The sequence below is a fragment of the Adiantum capillus-veneris genome, chromosome 2, assembly GCF_014529385.1.
Source record: "Adiantum capillus-veneris isolate H3 chromosome 2, ASM1452938v2, whole genome shotgun sequence".
NCBI lineage: Eukaryota > Viridiplantae > Streptophyta > Polypodiopsida > Polypodiales > Pteridaceae > Adiantum > Adiantum capillus-veneris.
In genome coordinates, this window is record NC_140932.1 from 54399791 (window position 1) to 54410143 (window position 10353).

The following is a 10353-nucleotide window of genomic DNA, read 5'->3' on the forward strand; positions in this document are numbered from 1 at the left end:
GACTCACAGGACTGATGCTCAATGGTTGAGAGGTGTTGGCCTTCGTTCGCTTGGATGTAGACCCTAAACCGGCCCCTTCTACTTCAAGAAGCTTTCTCTTACTTCCTTTGTCTTCTTTGCAGTGGCAATTGTAGCATTTGGCTTGGGCTTCTTCTGTAGCTGAAGCTTTCCCTTCCCCTTTTCCCTGGCCACCTTGGGATGTTTCTACTACATACGGAAAGTGCAAAAGGCCCTGCAAAATAGAGCAAACAGCATATTGCAAGCCATAAGCAAACGAAATTGCATACCCGGCACATCCACGAGTACATAACCAACATTGCACACAAACAAAGAGATATAGAGAGCGGGAGAGAGCGAGAGAGCACATGCAAGTGCACCTCCTAGAGCGGAGTGCTATGCCGGCACGGCAAGAGATAGGACAGGAGAGGGGAGAAGAAAAACGCGGACAATGGGTGCAATCTCCCCTCGTGCAAGAGTGACCATTTCCCTCTTGCACGTATTTGTTTTATAGATTTTCAGAATGGTCAAAATGAATACAAACTGGTCGGTGGGTCATAAATGACCAAAGCTCATAAAGAGCACTTGAATAATAAAATGTACATCAAATATATTTCTGTTCACTTGGGCCTATCCCGGTCAAGCCTTTTCCGCCTGTCAGCTACAATAAATATTAAAATATTAATTCCATTACATACCTCTCCGTTGGAAAGCAAATGTCCTCAGTTACGAGGGATAAGAATGTGCAAACAAAAACTTGTCAAAAACAATGATTAGAAATCTGTATTGTGACACAAAGTAAAATAGAAATTCATAAAATTAAATAACATTGCCAATGGTTGACGTCACCCACATACTGCCTATTGTAGTGTCCCATACCACTAGAATAAGTAGTATATGTCATATCCTGATGAATCAGGATATCATCACACTCATCATGCAATTAGTCAATTTTCATCAATCTCAAGTCTAACTCCACAAATACTGTCGCGATAGGAAATCATCATATATCCATTCTAAATCCAAATCCAAACATCTGTCATTTTGTATACCCGGGTAACAAAATCATACGAGTTACAGTGGTGGCAGTCACTGCAACATGATTTTTTGAGTGGTTTTGCCTAAATCGGCAAATCTACATCAATAAGACGTGCTGCCTAAATGGACGAATTTGCACTAAAGCTGCCTAAATCGGCGAATTTGCATTTGATACTGTTTAAAAATCATGAATCTGCAATGTGGTGTCTAAATCGGCAAATCTGCACCAAGATAAGTATCTACACACTGCCTAAATCGGCGAGTCTATGCGCATGTGACCAATGGACTAAACAACGCATAATAAAATATTTTCCACATGTGTGATACAATACTGAAGTACCTTTGAGTGCAAAAGTACTTACAAATTATTGCCATCATTCCAAAGCACCTTAGCTTATATAAATAGTTTTATAGATCAGTGAAAAAAAATCATCACAGAAGGGATGCCATTTAGTGTAAGTGCAAGCGATGTAAATTCCACAATTCATAAGATAATATATGTAAACAAAATATGAAACCCATGAGTGAGGTTGATGTACGGTACGTACCGTTTGCTAGCACAACACTTGACAAGTAAAGGTATTTTCACAAATCAAATTAACATTGCAATGCTCAGCTATTGTTGGAAGAAATCACTACTTCGATTGTCACTTAGTCTCTAAAATGATATCATTACATAAGAAATTAAATATAAACATTGGATTTGATTGGACATCCAGGACTTGCCTTTCTTAAATCTATATACGGTGCAGCTTGAGATGATCATGGCATGGTAGGTGATAGATTTTTAATATGCATATAGCCATGAAATAAAGAAGAATAAGCTTCTTATTTTCACAACAGTAACGTGATACATCTGCATAGTGTGAGATCGAGGGGTGAACTGTCGTAGCATGTGATCGGCAACAATTGCAACAAGTTCAGTGTCAGCAGTAGCTATGGTAGCAGCAAGCCAGCAAGCATACACCAACTCCCCCCTCATGCGATTCGGCATGTGGACAGTAGCCAATAGATGCAACGGTGATGCTCACCAATAGTGTGAAGACGTTGTTTATTATCAACGGTAGACGGCCATAATAACAACGCGAACGAGTTCGCAAACTGTCGTCCAACAGTAGCGCAAGAGTACACACACACAATCTGGAAACGACTACTACCTGAACTCATATCCAACCAATCCTAATTGCATATATCTGATCACAAAGAAAGCAGTATTGACCCTTACCTACAACCTTTGCATTGTAGTTTCACATTTATGGCACCTCAAAATTGGCCAATACATAGACCCCTTTAAAAATATCTACCATGCACCACTCCCTCTCGCACACTTATAATGACAAATAACTAGACCCAAGAGCAAGAGGAAAGATGGACATAAATCAGGGGGTATAAATCTGTCAAATATGGATGTACAGTGACAAAGTCCATGGAAAAATGACCCTCCTTTGGCATAGGATCTAGAGAATCCATGACCGATAAGCACAAGCAAGATAATGCAGTTGGCTATCTTCCACTTTGGACGTCGGTTCAAAATTTTGATATGCCTTCTTGGACCAAATGTACTCTTTATGTTGACTCGTGGATGCCCACCATAATCTACATTCGGCCCTTTTTTTTTAATGAAAATGGTCGCTCTGCATGCAACCCATGAAAGTGAGTCCCTTCCTCGTCTCTTCCTATAGCTTGCAACCTTCCAATGTTGCCTTACACGGTCATCCCAGACTCCCCCTTTTGACTTTACATAGGTTCCCTCATTTCTTTGCAACTCTGGTTCCTCCTGAGACCCTCCAACCCTCATCTCATCGCCCTCCTTCATACCCTCATCATCATCCCCTTCTCCTCGCACATGGCCTTGCTCAGCATGCCATTCTCCAGCTCTCCCCGTAGCAAGCGGACCCTCGGCTTGTCGCTAAGTGGGGGTCTCATCTCCGCCTCCTTACCAACCACGGGCCACCCCTCTGCTCATTGCAATCCTACACACATGTGACAACTCCTTGCTTGTCTGCAGTCGTGTTCCTGAACTGTCCTCCCTGCTTTGCAGAACCTGCATGCCGCCCCTCTATAATTGGCCACACAGCTGGAGTCGTGGGTTAAGTGAAAGGAGAGAGAGAGAGAGAGAGAGAGAGAGAGAGAGAGTTGGCTGGATTCCGACCTGCAGTCGTTGGAGCCGGATCAAAACAGCAGTCGACTGTGCCCATGGGGTGAGAAGTGGGGTGGGGTGGTTGAAGACGAGAGGGAGAGAGGTGGATGGCTGCATGCAAACGTGTGTGTGTGTGTGTGTGTGTGTGTGTGTGTGAGTGAGAGAGAGAGAGAGAGAGAGAGAGAGAGAGAGTTCAACTGCGCTTGTGTGGGTGTCTTGCATGGTGGCTGGAGTTAGGTAGGGAGTCTAGGGTGACGGCTGAAGAGAGAGAGAGAGAGAGAGAGAGAGAGAGAGAGAGAGAGTGTGAGTGTGTTAGGTGGCACCAGTTCAGCCACTACAATAGTAGAGAGCGGAGAGTTTGCATGGCGCCTCTTGTGTGGTGGGCGTCACCAGCTACGAGAGAAAGTCGGAACTGCAAAGCGGAAAGGCCTACGACTATGTGTGTGTGTGTGTTTAAAAATGTAGCACCCCTAATTCACTACATGGTCGCATGTTGCTGTTGAATCTATCCTGTAGGCAAGGCAACTGGTTGTTAGTGGTCGCTTGATTGTATCTTAGGGAGACACCTCTACCATCCAATACAAGCGTTATCGCCTCCGCTCCTGACGACAATTTCTAGTTGCTTGAGTTGAAGCCTCAGTCATTAAGGTGCTTGAATGTACCTATTTATTTAAAGGTCGTTATGGGCCTGTTCCTGTGTAAACTTCCCCTCCTTGCGGTCCCTTTATCGAATTCTTTGATGTGATACCACTCCTACAAATAGAAGCGTTGAAGGCCTTGCAAAATAGAGCAAATAGCGTATTGCAAGCCATAAGCAAACGGAATTGCATACCTAGCACATCCACGAGTACATAACCAATGTTGCACATGAACAAAGAGAGATCGGGAGCGGGAGAGAGGGAGAGAGCACATGCAGGCGCACCTCCTAGATCGGAGTGCTACGCTGGCACGGCGAGAGAGAGGAGAGGAGAGAAGAACAACGCGGACATTGGGTGCAATCTCCCCCCCTGCAAGAGTGACCATTTCCCTCTTACACGTATTTGTTTTATAGATTTCTTGAATGGTCAAAATGAATACAAACTGGTCGGCCGGTCATAAATGGCCAAAGCTCATAAAGAGCAGTTGAATAATAAAATGTACATCAAATAGATTTCCGTTCACTTAGGCCTAGCCCGGTAAAGTCTTTTCCACTTGTTAGCTGCAATAAATATTAAAATAATTATTCCGTTAGAGTTTCTCTACCTCACGACCCTTCAAGTGGACAATTGAGGGCTTTTGAACCACATATGAACCTTTCAGTGGACCTTCTCCTTGGGCTTCACAAGAGCCTTTTTTGCATCATAACCCTTCATTGCGACCTTCTTCTTGGGCTTCACAAGGGGCCTCTTCACATTAGAGCCCTTCGTTTGGACCTTCTCTCTGGGCTTGACAAGCAGCCTCTTCCCATCCGCACTCTTGGCTTGTTATCGTCTAGCTTTTCCATCTGGACCTTCACCAACCTTTGGGTTTAACCTTTACCACAAAGAAAACCTTGGGACCAACCCACCTTATAAATAGAAGCCATGAAATGCAACCTTTTAGCACCACGAACTTGACACGTAAACCCAACCAATCCTGGCATGGCATGAAAACCTGGGCAAGCCCGACGTGTAAACATGGACCCAACATGTAAACCTAGGCGAGCCCGAGTTGGAGAAGGTGAACATACATGCACCCCTCCCTTTGTCGCCAACTCCACAACAGTGGGATCCTCATGCGGCATTTGAGACCCATCCCCGTCCAAAGATATGGCTGTCTTCTTGCCCTTCTCAACACACTACATAAAGAGCAACAGTTAGAGTGCACCCTAATGAGCATGAATAGGCGTAAACCCGAACATACCTGCATTTTCTTGGAAGTGGTCCCGTGCAATATTCGGACCTCTTTTCTTTCTCCTTCTCAGCACCCTACAATACTCAAAAACAAATTTCAACAAGCACTCCCATGACCATGCCTCTACGCAAGTATATACCTGATTTTGGCAGACAGTGGCTTCAATGTCATCTTTAGCATCAAAGCTTGCCATTGCATGCCTATCCTCACAAAAATTTGATCTTTGTTTGGATTGCACCATGCTTTGAGCTCGCGTGTTTCTTTGTTGTGCAGGAGGTTGCTTCATGCCCTTACCCCCCTTGACAGGGAGCTTACTTGGATTCTTTTTCATAGGAGGAGTGGGAGGGGGATCATCCTCCTCCCTTTCTTAGGACACCACCACCTCTGTCGTGACCTGCAATGTGTTTGTGTAAGGGTGAGAATACCATGCGCGCCCGCCTCGTGCCCTAAACCCTTACATGTTCACTATCCGGCATCTTTGATTCCCCTCCCTGTGAAAGGTCCTCCTACTCCTGGATTGTCACCTACAAAAATGGAGCCCATGTCAAAAAGAAAGTTGTAATAGCAACCCCATGCCAAACATAGCGAGGGGACCCTCTCCCCATTACCTACGATCGGGATTCGCTTCTCCCTCTCCGGGTTCCCCCTTTTGCAGCCTTAGCCGAGGGCGTGGAATAAGCACCCCGCATGCTACCACCCTTTGCCTGCCTTGTCATTTTTCCACCTGCCATTAGCAATGGCACTGAGCCTTTGGCACTTGCCGCACACCCCTTGGCCCCTCCTTGCATCCTGCTTGCAAGAGATACCCGGAGCAGGGGAGCCCCTCCTGCCAACGAGAAGAGCCTTTGAGCTCCTTAGAGAGCCTCAGAGAGAGCGAGACAGCGAGTGGGCATTGAATGCTACCGTTGATCTTGAGGCCTCAGCTTCAAAGGTACGAGGTAACCTCAAGGAGGTACTAGCCATCCCCTCCCTGCCATAATGATGCCCGGACACATGGCACATGGGCAGCCCCGTCATCCCCCACTTCGTCCATGGTGGCCTACCTCATCAACCTGCCACATCGCCAATCCGCAGCCCCGACATGCTCAGGTTTATGTCTTGCAGTGGGCAACCCCGTCCCCCGTGCTTCCATGTGATTCGCCACGCTTTCGATTGAGATGCCCTCGCTTCGCACGCCTGACTTGCGCACCATCGATGCCATCAAATGGGCTTGTCACTATCACCAGATGCATTAGTGACCCCTTCATGATTGCATCATTTTACTACTTACTTTGCAACCAGTAAAAGTAGAAAAGAGGCTACAATGTAAAAGTAGAGTACTAGTGGCTACAATGTAATTATCTAGTGATGCCATTAATTGGTATCATACATGGCAAGAAGAGCAACAAAAGGCTTATTTCACGCAATACAAAGACAATTTTCATGGAGCCGAGCCGAGCCATTGTCTTATAGTTGGTTGACTTCCAAGAAAAACTCTAGACTCGCTTCTTGCCACCATTGGCCATAGAAGGATTGAAACACGACTGGAAGGCCCTTAAGAAGAATGGAACTCCTGTTATGTCTTTCTCTAATATATTGTATTTTGCAACTAGAATTAACTCTAAAAGTTGGGAGACGACAGTCTCAAGACTTTTCTCTTGGATTGGATGATTACATGAAGTTTGATGTTCCAACAACAAACCCCACTAACTTTAACGAGGTGATGTGGGTAGCCTTGGAGCAAGAGATGAAGCACAACAAAGGTAATCCTAAAGAAGTCATGAAGGAATCTTCTAGCACTCAACAAAACCAAGAAAAATAGCAAAATAGTAAGATTACTCGTAAGAGTGTGACTACTTCTCACTCTTTTGATGCACCTCCATCTCAAAATAATGTAATAAAGGAAAAGCTAAAGTGGCAACAATGGTGACACCATACAGAAAAGTAGCACAAGGAATCATTGGGGGTTGGTTAAGTGTTGAAGAACAAACCTCCTATGATAAAGGAGGAGATGTTAGCAATGTCACATTATAGCTGGTCACATGAAAAAAGATTGTCGTAAGTCAAGTGGGGTCTCAAGCAGTGAGCCTGCTGCTCAAGCTCAGGTCAATGTCGTAGAAAAATCAAAGCACAATGTTGTCAAAGAATCTAAGCAACTACTTAATGTCACAAAAGAATTCAAGGATAGTGTTGTCGTAGAAGATACGAAACAAGAATTCACTAGCAATTTGTTTAGAAGTGTTGGCCACATTAATAATCTGGAAATAGACATTTCGTTTGACATGAGAAGTGAGTATTATGTCCTTAGTGAGTATTATGCCAAGCCTGTGGAAAAGCTGATTCCAAAGGTTTCGGTAAGAGGTCTTTCCATAGACACGACTAATTCACTTACATATGAATGCTTAGATGTTCCATTAATCATTCAATCACACAAGTTTAAGCGTGAGTATGTCCCTCTAATTAGCAGGAATCTGAGGAGATGCCTTTTCAATTTAGATTGGAAAAGCATAAAGGAAACGAAAGCAAGGGCAAATGGCATCCAAACCGAGGTGAGGAGGCGATGCGGCGCTACAAGCTAGCAACAATTGGCGTAGGATGTAGGAGGCCCAAGCTCCGGGCTTGGGGTAGAAGGTCCTCGACGCAGTTATGTCGACATGTTGAGCTCGAGAGCGTTGCCACTGAGGGCTGCCATCGCCCAAATGGGAGATATATATATATATATACATATATATATATATATGTATATGTATATATATATGTATATGTATATATATACATATACATATATATATATATATATATATATATATATATATATATATATATATATATATATATATATATATGTATATTATTTTTTTATCGTCGCAAGAGGCACAGATGGGAATCTCATGAGTAGTGGTCGACATTGGATGCCAGTGAGGGCTGCCATCATGCGCACTGATGCAGAGAGAGAGAGAGAGAGAGAGAGAGAGAGAGAGAGAGGGAGAGAGCAGTTGAGATCTCTGTCCTTTCTGATTACTCTACACACAATCAGGAGGGTGTGTTAACAAGCGATATTCATGCTTAGGAGATGCGGTTGCTTTGGACCAGAGAGAGAGAGAGGGGGGGGGCAAGATGAGGGCTGCAGGCCAAGGCAACACAGCATGTGCAAGCAAATTGCGGCACTTGCGACCGTAGGCGGCCTGGCTTGACACAGACGGGGCTATTTGAAGACGGAATGAGAGACCAAGCGGAGGGCGTGAAAGAGGCGAAGCTCTGCAGGGCAGTACAATGAAGCGGGAATGAGGGGGTTCTGAGCGCTGTCTAGTGGAAGGAGGGACAATGGGCGGTATCCATGGATTTCGTGTGCGCAGAGCAAGATCTGTGGAGAGTGCATTGCACTTTACACCTAAGCAGTTGGAGTTCAAACCTTACCATAGATATCTTATCCTATAACGGCTATATTGCTTATCCAAGCCTATAAAAGGAACTCCCCCTTGTATTGTTCTAGTGCAGTTATATGTGTAATTCAAATTTGAATTTTCCCCCTCTACTTGGTGTCACCTCCCCCTTCCCTTCTCTTTCACACCTCTCTCTCTTCTCTACCTCCATCTCTTTGTCTACTCTCTCCTTCTCTTCTCTCTCACTCTATCTTCTATATAGTACTCAAGTTCACATGGTATCAGAGCTTTAGAACTTGAGCTCATAAGTACTTTACGAGCCTCCTCTCAAAGCAACGGCCTATTTTCATGCCCATCTCTCACTTCCAAGGTTCACTCGGCTAGCATGACTAGCGCCTCGTCACCTATGGTTGCAACCACCAAGTCAAGGTATTTCACCATTGATAAGCTCAATGGGAACAATTACAATGTGTGGAAGCTGAGAATGGAGCTATATTTGAAGCAACTTGGCCTCTGGAAGATTGTTTCTGGAGATAAAATAAGACCAAGTGAAGACGAGTACGCCTCCGACACGGAGCTACACTCGGCATGGGATTCAAGGGACATGACGGCTCAAATGGAGATTATACTCCATTGTGAGGATAGGCAAGTCGGACTCTATCCACCTCTAAGGGTATTTGGGAGTTCTTCAACAACATTTATGAGCACACTGATCTTGTTTATCAAATCTCCCTAATCAAGAGGCTTGTAAACAATACTATGCAAGAAGGCCAATCTGCAGTCAAATTCCTTGAGAATTGGCAGCCACTGTTAGATGAAGTTATCAACTCTGGAATGGAGATTTCAGAGAAATTTCAATGTATGCTTCTATTGGTGGCTTTGCATGCAAGCTGGAGAGCCTTTGTTACTACTCAAGCTATGTCCCAAATGCAATTGCAAGGCCTTGTATCCAAAATCCATCAGGAAGAAACTTTAAGAGACCAATCTAATGGCTCTACTCTAGTGGCTCTAGCCACTCATATCAATTTCAAAAAAGGTGGTCCTAACCACCATTACAACAATTCAAGGCAGTTGCATAAAGGTGGTTCTAACTGCAAGAAGTTCGGACACATTGCCAAGGACTGCGGGTCCAAAACCAAGCATCATGATGGTAATCATGGAGGATTCAACGGACATAAAATAAATGGAGGCTATCATCACAAAGCTCATGCTCATTTCACTAATATTTCAAGCTATGATGGTATACACACCATACCTCTATCCAACTTTTTGCTGCAAGCTTTAGCTCCTCTAAGCCACATCACAACTCTTCTATCTGGTATCTAGACACTGGAGCTACACCTCACATGACATATCATTTTGATTGGCTTGCACACTACACTCCTCTTCAACACCCACTTAAAGTCCTCATGGGAGATAGCAACATTCAACATGCTCAAGGATATGGCACTACTGCCATTACCCTATCCAATGGCACTATAGCTTGAAGGAGTACAAGAGGAAGTGCGACGCGAGAGTGCGAGAAGAAGAGCACGACGATATGGTGAACTCGCTCTACTGTAATATGTAGAGCATAGTGAGTTCTTATTAGGTTTTTACAAAAGAATATGTGTACATACCTGGCGGCCCGCCCACTTACCTGGGCGACCACATTGGTCTTTATACCCCAACAACCTCCCACTTAAAGTCCAATGTGGTACTTTAAGTGTGAGCGAAGCTAATATACAAGAGATGTAGAGAAGTGATGTATTACCCTACACCTAACTGCTTGCGAAAATGCGCAAAGCTCTCTGAGGGAAGTCCTTTTGTAAGTAGATCAGCAAGATTTTCTGTGGTGTGAACTTTGACAAGCTAAATTTGCTTATCCTCGACCATTTCCCTAATGAAATGATACTTCACATCTACATGCTTTGTCTTTGAGTGATAAACTGGATTGCGAGCCAA

General features: G+C 44.3%; 1 pseudogene; it reads right to left on the minus strand.

The window, feature by feature from the left end:
* LOC147462807 (uncharacterized) overlaps positions 1 to 4997 on the minus strand; it is a 5487-nt pseudogene extending 490 nt beyond the window's left edge.
* Between the last annotated feature and the right edge of the window lie 5356 nt (positions 4998 to 10353).